Raw genomic sequence first — 10,745 nt, 5'->3', positions numbered from 1 at the left:
TGGGCGGGAGAAGTGCCTTGCCAGTCAACCTCTGCCTGGCTCCCCCACCGGTCAGCCTGCTGCCCCCTTTCTCCAGCGCTGGGACATTGGTCGGATGGCCCCAGTGTCCCGGAGGGGCTCCCCCTGCCTCCCCGGTTTGCCCTGCGGACCCCCCCGCCCGGCCTTTGGCAAGGGAGGCAGACTTGGACGTCCTGAAGAGAGGCGTGTTGTCAGATGCCCCACTGCTCCCGGAGGGCACGTATGCCGGGGGGGGGGTGGCTTTCTTGGGGAGGCATTGCTGTGCATGCCACAGGCATGGATGCGCCTCGGGGGCTGCTGGGCCCCTCCCGGGAGGGGGCACCCCACGCCAGGGCACATGGTTGCAGTCGGAGAAATGGGGCATGTGTCATGCCAAGGCTCCGGGTGGCCTCCGTGCAGAAGTGTGGGGCTGGTCGGCCCCTTTGCGCCTGCACAGCAAGGAGCGTTAGGAATGGGCTGTGCCGTTGCTTGCAGGTGCACGGCTGTGTCTTTGGCAGGAGGATGCCGTCCTTGATGCCCTGCCCCACGTTCTGTGCAAGCGAAGAGCGGGGAGGGAAGGCAGAAGAGGGGCGGGGGCGCCATTTGGATCGGGGGGGGGGTCCCTCCAGGGCCACCTCCAGCCTCGAGTGTGAGGCGGAGGGACGGCCGGGACTCGGGCAGGTGGTGGCCAGGCCAGCTTTCTTCCAGCTGTCCAGAATCCCCAGAACAGCCACATAACAGGCAGATGGGCTTCCCCACTAGGCTGGCCAGGTGAAGCTACCCTGCTCTCCTCCTGTGGGCCTTGGCTCGCTTGCTTGATCCACCTGGCTCGCTCCACCAAAGCAGCCCCCTGCCTGGAGCAAGGTGCTCCCCCGGCCAGCGTGGGGGCTGGGCCGGGTGTCCCCCAGGCCCCCCTGGCCTCGGTTGTGTGTCGGACCTGCGGCAGCCTGGCCTGCTTGCCGGGGGGGGGGGCGGTGTGAGGCGGCAGCTGCAGCAAATTTGGGCGGGTGCCAGGAGGGGGGACGCTGCTGGGTGTCCAGGAGGTGGGGAGCATTTGCGGACAGGACGGGGGGGGGGGCGCTCGCCGCTCGGCAGGGCAGGCAAGTGCATCTCATGAGTGCCTCCGTCCCGAAGCGGGGGAGGGACTCTGCCGGGCCTAATTGAAGGTAACTAATTATTCACTCGCAAATGCTCTGTTTAAATGGGATTGTGAGGGACAGAATTACGCATTCCAAGGAGGGGAAAGGCAGAGAGGAAGCAAATAGAGGGGCTTGCGGCGCCTGGCATACCAATCGTGGGCTGAGGAGAGTGGAGCGAGCGAGCGAGCGAGCTGCTCTCGGGCAGCAAGGGAAATTGCGCCCCAGCCCGGCTTTGCCCCACGGCTCTGCCCCCTTCAGCACTGCCAAGGCCAGGCTGGGCCCCGCAAACGGCCACGCTCGGGTGGGGGCGTTGCAACCTCAGCCCCCCGAAGGCCCCTGCTCTTCCGCTTCTGCTTTCTCAACAGATTGCCTGCCCAGACCAGGAAGCGGAAGGAACTGTGGTGGGACGGGAGAGCCCGAGGGGGGGGCATCCTGGCCGTTGCCCCTCCCAAGCGCCTGAAAGCCCATGGGCAGGGGAATCGGCAGAGCCTCACCTGGAAGCCCCCGAGCTCCTCATAGCTCCGGCGCCTCGACCCCGAGCGCTCTCGAGACGCACGCGGGCTCCTTCCCCTCCTGTCCCTGGGGTCCTGCCAGGCCAGGCACACTTGGCTGCGGTGGCCCAGTCCTCGGCCCTCCTGCTGGATCCGGCAGCCAGCGGCACGCAGGGGGGCCGCCCGACTGCCTTCTGGTGCGGGCCGCCCTTCCCAGCCTCCTCGCAAGAGCCGCCACCAGCCGGCTCCTGGGCACCGGGCAGAAGCTGCCTCGGCTTGGCGCAACGTCCCTGCAAGATGGTCTCCTCCCAGGCGGAGGGCTGCCTGCCTGTCCCTTGGACGCTGCCCCACAGACAGCTGAGGCTGGCGGGATCAGAGGACGGTGTGCTCCCTGTGGCAGCCCCCACCCCAAAAGGCAGGCAGGTGGTCCCCCCAGGTGCAGCACGACAACCCCTCCCGTCCTGCTCGGCATCTTGCGTGGCTTGGTGGCGCAGCCTGTTCCTCAGACCTATGTGGCCGCTGGTTTGTGCCGCCCTTGGGGGCTGTTCCAGTGGTGTGTACAGTTTCCATAGAATCCTAGAAGAGCAGCGCTGGGAGGAGCCTGGGGGGCCATCATGTGCAGCCCCCTGCTCCACGGAGGACTCCAAGCCCCAGCCTCCTTGACAGAGGGCTGGCCCAGCGTCTCTTGAATGCCTTCCACGTGGGCGGCCAGCGACCTCCGGAGCTCCCTGGGTCCATTGCCGTCCTGCTTGAACAGAATAGCTTCTCAGGTTTCTGATCATTTTAAGGTTTCCAAACTGGTCTCATGTTTTCAAAAGGTTATTTTTTTTCATTGTTGCGGGTCTTGGGGTGCTATTTGGGTCAAGAAGCAACTCCTAAACTTAACACGTAAAGCAAGGAGCGTCCCACGGAGCCGGGCCACCCCGGGGGCACCCGTCCCGCGCAGTGCAGGGGAAGCCACTTCGGAGCGGGTCCCCTCGGCCACCTTGCACAGCACAGAGGGCACTGGCTGGCACGCCTGCCACCCTCCCCCCCCCTCCTGGCACTCAGAGCGGGGCCCATGGCTCTCCCCTTCGCTTCCAAGGGCCCTGCGCAGCGGCCGTGGCTGAAGGAGGGCGAATCCCCCAAACACTTGCAGCCGGGCAGGGAGCAGACCGGCCAGGCCCGACTCCCACGCCCCCCTGCAATGTGGGACTGCCCTTTCCATCCTCCCCAAGCTCCAAGGCCGGGGTGGCCAGGGGGGCGGCGTTTTTAGTCCAACTTCTTGGGAAGGTTCCCAGCCGAGGACGCCCCCCCCCCCCCGCCCCCCCCCCCCCCCTCCCCCCCCCCCCGGCTTTCCCCCCCAGGGCGGTGGGCCCCCCCGCCCCCCCCCCCCCCCGTCGTGGGCCACCCTCTGGGCTCCAACGGGCGGCAGCCCCCTGGTCCCCTCTGCAGCGGGGAAGGCTGGAGAGGGAGTCACCGGCTTGTGCACGTGGGGGGGCCCTCCCCGGGAGCCGGTGGCCGCGGGAGCCCCGTGGCTGGCAGAAGGGGCGGCTAAAGCGCGGCCTGGGCCGGGGTCACCGGGCGGTGGTGGCTGTTCCGTGCCATCAGGCCATCTCCGCTACACGGTGGCCCCATGAATGGAGCCCCCCCCCCAATGCCCTGCCCTTGGCAGCCCCATTCGGCTCCCCCACGCTCACGGCTGAGGCTTCCTTTAGGGATTTGGTCCACTCCTATGTGCCCCCCCCCCCGTCTGCCTTCTGCCTACGACCCCCACCCCACGCCTGCCTTCTCACAGCGGGTCCAAAGTACGACAGCCTTGGCTTCGAGGGAAAGCTCCAGCTCGGGGTGACCTGGCACCCCCATGCCCGGCGCTCCGCTGGCCTGGGGCGAGGGCAAAGCGCTCTTCCAGCACGATGCTCCAGGCGGCTCCATTTTCTCCCCTGGCCGCTTCCACATCCATCCAGCCAGGATGACCAGGAGCTCGGCCAGTGGGCGGGCCTGGCCTCGGCCTCCAGCGAGAGGCCCTGGCGTGGGACCCCCTCCTCTGGCGCCTCCGTTGCCACCCTGCCAGGTCCCCGCCTTCTCCGGCACAGGTGGCCCTCGGAGACATGGCAGGTCTGGTTCCAGAGAGCAGCAATAACTCGGCTCTAGCGGTAACTCGGGGCACACGTACCGGAGTCACACTTACACTACTGCACACTGTAGTCCATTGCGTGTGCCACCGCGTTATGTCGAAAACATGTACATACAGCGCAGTACCTTAATTCAAGAATGCTGCATGGCTAAAACACGCTCATCATAACCGTCATCCAACTTCAATACGTATTGTTGTGCCTCGTGTCCCTGGGAGGGAGAGGCAGCGGAGAGTCCGTCTGGTGGAGAAGGTCCAACGCACACCTCGTCTCGTATGGGCATCATTTGTGGCTTGCTGTCTTGTTCAGTTGTCTTGTGTTGTAAGCCGCCCCGAGGCTTCGGCAGGGGGCGGCATAGAAATGTTCTAACAACAACAACAACAACAACAACAACAGCAACAACGCCGTGCCCGTCTCTCCACAACCCCATGGGCTGCAGCGCACCAGGCTCTGCCTTGCCGTGGCGAAGGGGCTTGTGCAGCGCAATGGAGCTGTGAGCGATGCCACGCAGGGGCACCCGAGACGGCAGGTCGGGTGGAGCGCTCCGACCGAAGGTGGTCCACTCCAGCATCCTTGCCACAAAACCCACGTGGTCAGAAGTATTTGTGGCATCCCAAAGCGATTACAGTGCATCAAAGATCACAGATACACATTGGCCACCCAATGCTCACCCATGCTCACGGGGAGCTTTCAAACTGGTTACAATATAAAGGAATGAACATACAAATATACAGACCTACAGTACTGCAATAATGATGAAAAGGTGTGCAACGCAGCGCCTGAGACTCACAGGACCAGACGACGAGGCAGGGACACGAAGTGAAGGACCCCGCGGGAGAAACCGTGGCCCAAGCGTGTGCGTGCGCGTGTGCGCCCAGCGCGGTCAGGTGCCACAGAGAGGCACCCCCGGGCACACGTGGCTTCGGGCCCAGGCCACCGCAATCGAGCGCCACACGCGAGGGAGCGAGTCGCCCATCCGCCAAGCGACCGCAGGGCTGTGTCTGCAAAGCTCGACAGAGCGAGGGGCAACCGTACGAGGCGCACGGACGTCGCCGCCCGCTTCTGCATCTCCTTCCTGGGGGACTGGAACATATACCGAAAGTTTCCAGAGAGAGTTTTATTAAGTGAACAATAACCAGAAGCCATATTCAGAAATGGTCCTCGCTTGACCCAGGGTGTCCATGCACTGCAGGAGGTCTACCTGAGCAGGTCAGCCAGCTGCTCCGCTCGCAGTATTCTCCTGTCTTTCATAGCTACCACTGCAAATGCCAACAAGCAAAGTTTCCTTGTCACTCAGAATTATAGAGTTGGAATGGGTCAATAGGGCCATTGCTCAGTGCAAGGGTCCAAGTTCAAGTATCCTTACAGGCGGCTGTCTGGCCTCTCTCTCCTTCCTAAGAGGGAAGGTCAAGATCTCTTCTCACTGACACCAGAGCATAGGACAGGGAATAATCAGTTCAAGCTTTGACAACCCAGATTCAGGCTCGATATCAGGAAAAGCGTCCTCTCTGTCAGAGAACAAGGCAGTGGAAGCGGCTGCCTGGGGAAGTGGTGGGCTCTCCCTCGTTGGAGACATTCAAAGAGTGTCTGAACAGTCACCTGTGGGGTGGTGCGACTTGGTGCCCTGCAACAGCAGGGGGTGGACCTGATGGCCTTCCTGGACCCTTCCATCTCTACTGTTCGGTGATCCTATCCGCCGCTTGAATGCCTCCGGTGTGGGAGTGCCCGCCACATCCCTCGGTAACGGGGCCCACGGCTGCCTTGCTCCGGCAAGATGCTTTTCCTGACGTTCAGCTGAAAGCTGACTTTCTGTAACGGGAGCCCATTATTCTGTGTCCTGCATCCTGGGATGATCTGGAGGGGATCCCGACACTCCCCCAGGTGACAGCTCTCTCTTCTCCAGCTAAGCGTGCCCAATTCTTCCAGTTCTTTGCTTCCAGACCCCAGAGCACCAGCCTGATAAGCATCTCCTGCACCCCCTCATTCAAGTCATTAATGAAAATGTGGAAGAGCGAGGGGCCAGGCCTGGACCCTGCGGGACCCCCCCACTCGCTGCCTCTCCGCAGTCTGAGGAGGTGCTGTTGGTGAGCACTCTTTGAGTCCGATTCTGTAGGAAACGCTGGAGCCACCCGATCGACAGCGGTTTCATCTAGCCCTCATTGTGCTAGTTTGCAGATCCGGAGATCGTGGGGTCAAGCCCTTTGCTAAAGACAGATTATGCCTGCAGCATTCCCCCAGTCCAGCAGAGCCTTCCCAATCGAAAAGCAGAACAAGAACAGCCTGGCAGGACATGTTCCTGCGAAATCCAGGTTTGCGTCGCGAAATCACTGCACCGGCTTCAAGGTGTCTGCCAAGTCGAAGATAAGTCGATGATCTGCTCCCAACTTTTCCTGGGGGCTGATGTCAGACTGACTGGTCTGCAGTTCCCAGGATCCTCCTGCTCCCCTGTTTGAAGGAAGGAGTGACAGGAGCCCCCCCCCCCCCGCCATCGGCACTTCCCGCCCCCCAGTATTCTCCAGGGTAACAGACAGCGGCCCCGAGGGGCTCTGCTGCTGCTTCCTTCACTGCTCTGGGATGTGGCTCATCGGCCCCGGAGATTTAAGCCCATTGGAGAAAAAGGATGCAGGCCTTTCCTGCCCCTTTGCGCGTCGATCCCAAGCCACATTCCTGCCCCCGCAGCTCGCAGGTCCCCTTTGCCCGGGAGGCCATGCACCCTCTTCTGGGACAAGACCGAGCCAAGGCCAGCGTCACGGCTGAAACGGGGTCTGGCGGGGCTCGGGCTTGCCTGTGCTGCCCTGGGAACGTGCGCGGAGCAGACCGGCCGACCGGAGGGCCCAGGAAGCACCAGCACCCGCTGCAAGACGGGATGCGCCCAAGCAGGCCGCAGACTGAAGCAGCCTTTGTGGGGGCCGCCGGTCTGCAGCAGCCCTCGCCCCCCCCCCCGTGCCTGCTTCTCGGGCAGCACCCCGAGGTTGAGGCCACCTCGAGCATCCCTGGAGGAGACGGGACCTGGACCCCTTCCGGGTGGCGTTCCCGTGCACTGCACCGTCTCCACGTGGCGAGGCTGCTCTGCACGTGCTCGAGGACACCAATGGCCGCCACGTCCGGCACCCGGCCGGCCCCTCGCTGCGAGAAAGACCCCCCACGAGGCTCGGCCCGGGGCAGGAGCGCAGCCGCAGCCCTTGCTGGGCCCCCGGGGCGCATGTGTTCCGCCCCCCCCCCCAGGCTTCCCGTGCAGACCCAGCCCGCCCTCGCTGCCAGCACGCCTGTCCCCATCCTGTCTCCTCCCTGGGAGGAGACACGTGCCGCCTGCTCCTGCTCGCGGGCTTCCCGCTGCTTATCTGTAAATAATTGCCAGGACTCCGAGTCGCTGGCTGAATCGCCGCCTTATCTGCCTGCAGGAGGCAGAGGTGCGCGGGATATTTGCTGCCGGGGACATTTGTCATCCGCAAATCGCAGCCGCCACCGCTAAGCAGCCCTGCCAGGAGGAGGCTCTCCGGGCCGCAGGTGGACGGGCTGGGAAGGCGCAGCTGCGCGGGAAGCGCGCCCGGCCAGCCCATGCGGGCCCCGCCAGCAGAGGGGCTTGGCTCGGGGAGCGCCAGGGGGTGGGCGCGGGCTCCCATGCCCCCCCTCCTGCTCTGGAGACCGGGACCAGGCCGCCCTGTCCGGGAGGCGGGCTGGGCGCAGCCGTGGCAGGTGCTGGGCACTCCCGCTGGGCCCTGAGCGCTGAGAGCCGAGCGCCTCCCCCTGGCGGGAGCTCCAGGGTGGCCTCCCTGCCCCCGACCTCACTGAGGTGTGGCGGCAAAAAAGGCTAAAGTGCCGCTTCCAAATCCCACGAGTACCAGTTTCCCCCTGCTGAGACCAGTTTGGCCTCATCTGGCGCCCTGCGTCCACTTCTGGGCACCTCCGTTGAAGAGAGATGCAAAAGGCAGGAGATTCAGAGGACAACGGGACGTTCCGTTCCGGGATTGGAGAAGGAGCCCTGTGAGGAGAGGAGAGGCCGGAGAACCGGGCGTGCTTAGCGGCCAGGCCAGACACGCCAGCACCGTCCAAGCACCGGAGGGTTAGTTGCGCAGGGACGCCAGGGTCTCTTTGGATCACCGGCTCAGGTTCCAGGAAGCCGAGCCCAAGAAAAACTGCCCGTCTGCTAGGGCAGTGCAGGAGCGGAGCCAGCGGCCTGGGCAGGTGGGGGAGTCCCGTGCTGCAGGCAGCTGGACAGCCCGTCAGGGCTGCCACTTGCAGTCCTGCCCTGAGCAGGGGACCGGGCTTGGCGGCCTGCGCGGCGGCTTCCCGCTGTGCTGGGCCGGGGTTCTGTGCTGTGCAGCTCCTTGCATCCCCTTCTCTGGCCCAGGCCCAGGCTGCTGGGCTGGAGGGAAGACGGCGCCTTGGCCAAGGGTTCCACGGGGCCTGTCTGCCCAGCGCCAGCCCTCTCCCTTGGGCCAAACGTGCTCCGCGAGGCCAGCAGCTCCGGCCGCCACCTCTCTTAGGCAGGCAGGCAGGCAGGCAGTGTCCGGGGGCAGGCAGCTCCGGCCGTTCTCTCGCGGACTCCTCCAAGCGCATGCAGGCCACGAGGCCTGGCTGAGGCCCCAGGAACACCTGGCCTTTGGGCACGGGCGGGGGTCTCGTCGTATCAGCTGCTGCACCCGAATATCCCCGTCGCCAGTCGTTGGCGTGCCTGACGGGAGTCGGCCTCTCGGGCAGTCCGGGCGGCTCCGTGCCCGGGCCTCGCAGTGAGGGGGGGGCCAAGGAGGGCTGCGGGGGAGGCCCGGGCCGGGCCGGGGCCGGGGCACGGGGCGGCCGCCGCCGCCGCCCACTCCGGGCGCGCTCGGCATTCTCGGACGCTGGGGGGCGCCCGTGCGCCAGGGAGGAGGCGGCGCCGCTCTGCTGCAGGTGGCCGCTGCCGGGAGGGCCGTGCCGGCGCCGGGCCCGGTCGCGGGCGGTGCTGGCAGGGGAGCGGCCCGGGCAGGGCCCTCTGCCGCCGCCGCCGCCGCCCCAGCGGGCCTCCCGCTCCCACGGCCCCTGCCGGCTGAGCCCTGGCTGCGCGTCCGCACCTGCTTCTTCACCCACCTTGCAGGAGCAACATTAACTGCTCGTCTTCTCCAATTTCTGGAGTAATTTCCCATGTGAGGCCGCATAAAGTGCGTTACCGAAATCCAAATCAGCGGAATCCTTGTCCAGGAATGAGTTTTCTCCCAAAATGAAAAGGCGTCGCTTCAGAGCCGCCGCACCAGCTCGCAAAGAATAGCACAGACGCACAGCTCCCGTTCCTTTAATGACTTTCTGTGAACATTTTACTTTTGGGGGGACGGGGTGGGGGCTCATTTACTGCAGAGCAGGAATTGGCAGAAGGGCTGTGCTGGCACGGGCTCCCGCTGCCATGCCCGCCTCCCCCTCTGGGCACGGGGCAAGAGCCACCCGCCAACCAGCCGGTCTTGTGTGCTCTTTCGGCAGCTTCGATGGTGCTCATTCACCAAGCGCGCGGAGGCCACAGGCACCCACGCCGCGCCACGGGAGCGGGGTGGAGAACCGCCCGGGCCGTGCAGGCCCTCTGTCCCACGCCCCCGAGCTGCTGCTTGGTGTTACTCTGGCCTCTTATTGCTGGTTTGCTTTAAAGTCTGTATTTTATGTCTTTAATATATTGGGCACTGTCCAGAGAACTCTCGCTCTTACGTGGTTTAAAAGTACAGTGCATAATTGAAAATACAAGATAGGGCCATGTTTATCCAGAAATAACTGGAGTTCAGCGGCACTCGCTCCCCAGCAAGTGTGTTTAGGATTGCCACAAACCTGTATGCTTTGCTCCACAGGGAGGCCGTGGGCTCTCCCACACGGGAGGCATTCAAGGAGAAACTGGGCAGCCCCCCGAGTGGGATGGTGCGACTTGTGTCCTGCACCAGTAGGGGGTGGACGAGGTGGCCTTCCTGGCCCCTTCCAGCTCTGCTCTGCCGAGTCTGAGATCTTCTGGGCCCCCGGAGGGGCCATCCCACATGCCGTGGGCGCCGCCGAAGTGCCCCTGCAGCAGCCGCGGTGGCCCTGAGGAGCGGCTGAGCACAGCCAGGGAGGGCGCCTGGCCAGGGGGGAGGGCAGCTGCTGAAGGGACTGCTGTCATTCTGAGGCGCGGAGGCGCCAGGGCTTGTGATGCTTCGGCAAATCCAGCCGTCATGAAAAGCCTCAGTTCTGCTCTGTGTTCCGTGCCAGGTTCGGCTCTCTGCTTCCGAAGAGGCCCTGCTCAAGCCCGTAATTATTTGGCTTCCTCAGACCAGGCTCCTCCCATGGCTTGCTCTTCCCATCCCTGTGTGGCGAGTTCTCCACTTTTTCCTCTTAGCCCGATTAACACGGCTCTTTCCCCCGTGGTGCCTGGAATCTCTTCTGCGGGTGCAGAACGTAGCTAATCTGAGCACCTTGGAGATGTAAAAGCAATTTCATTTCCCTCCCGCACTGGAGTCTCAGAGTGCCTTGCTCTAAATCCACGCAGGGCAACTTCCCAAGTCTTGAAAATGTGCCTGGATGGATGGAAGGACAGATCCAGCCGCAGACCAGCACATTCTGCCGGGCTCCCTCCGCTGTGCCTGTCCAGGCAGCAGAACCCTTCCGTGGACAGAGCCAAGGGCCAGTTCCATGAGCCCCGGTGGCCAGCCCTCGGGGGGCTCCACCTCTGAGCACCTGGGGGAGGAATGCGGCGCGGGGCAGTTCCAGGGCAGCACCCCCCACAGCGCTGAGCACCCTACGGCCACCCGTTTTTCTGCTGACAGGAAAGAAGGATTTGAGTCCTTCAAATCTGAGTTAAAGCATGACATAAATAGCCCCAAAAGGCAAGCATGCCAGAAGCCTAGCCCTGCTTCAGCGGCAGGCCAGGTGAGATCCGTAGGCCTCCCTCACTTAGAAAGCATGCATGCGGTCGCTGGCCGAAGCCCCCGGTCAGCGCTCCGGCCGCAGCATCCTGGGCCAGGTCTCAGAGCATCCGGGCCAGCCCGACCGGTTCTGAGGCAGCCCCGGCAGAGCGC

Source organism: Varanus komodoensis, unplaced genomic scaffold (assembly GCF_004798865.1).
Source record: "Varanus komodoensis strain SLA01 unplaced genomic scaffold, ASM479886v1 scaffold117, whole genome shotgun sequence".
NCBI lineage: Eukaryota > Metazoa > Chordata > Lepidosauria > Squamata > Varanidae > Varanus > Varanus komodoensis.
The sequence above is the reverse complement of the archived record's forward strand: the minus strand, read 5'-3'. Positions refer to the sequence as shown.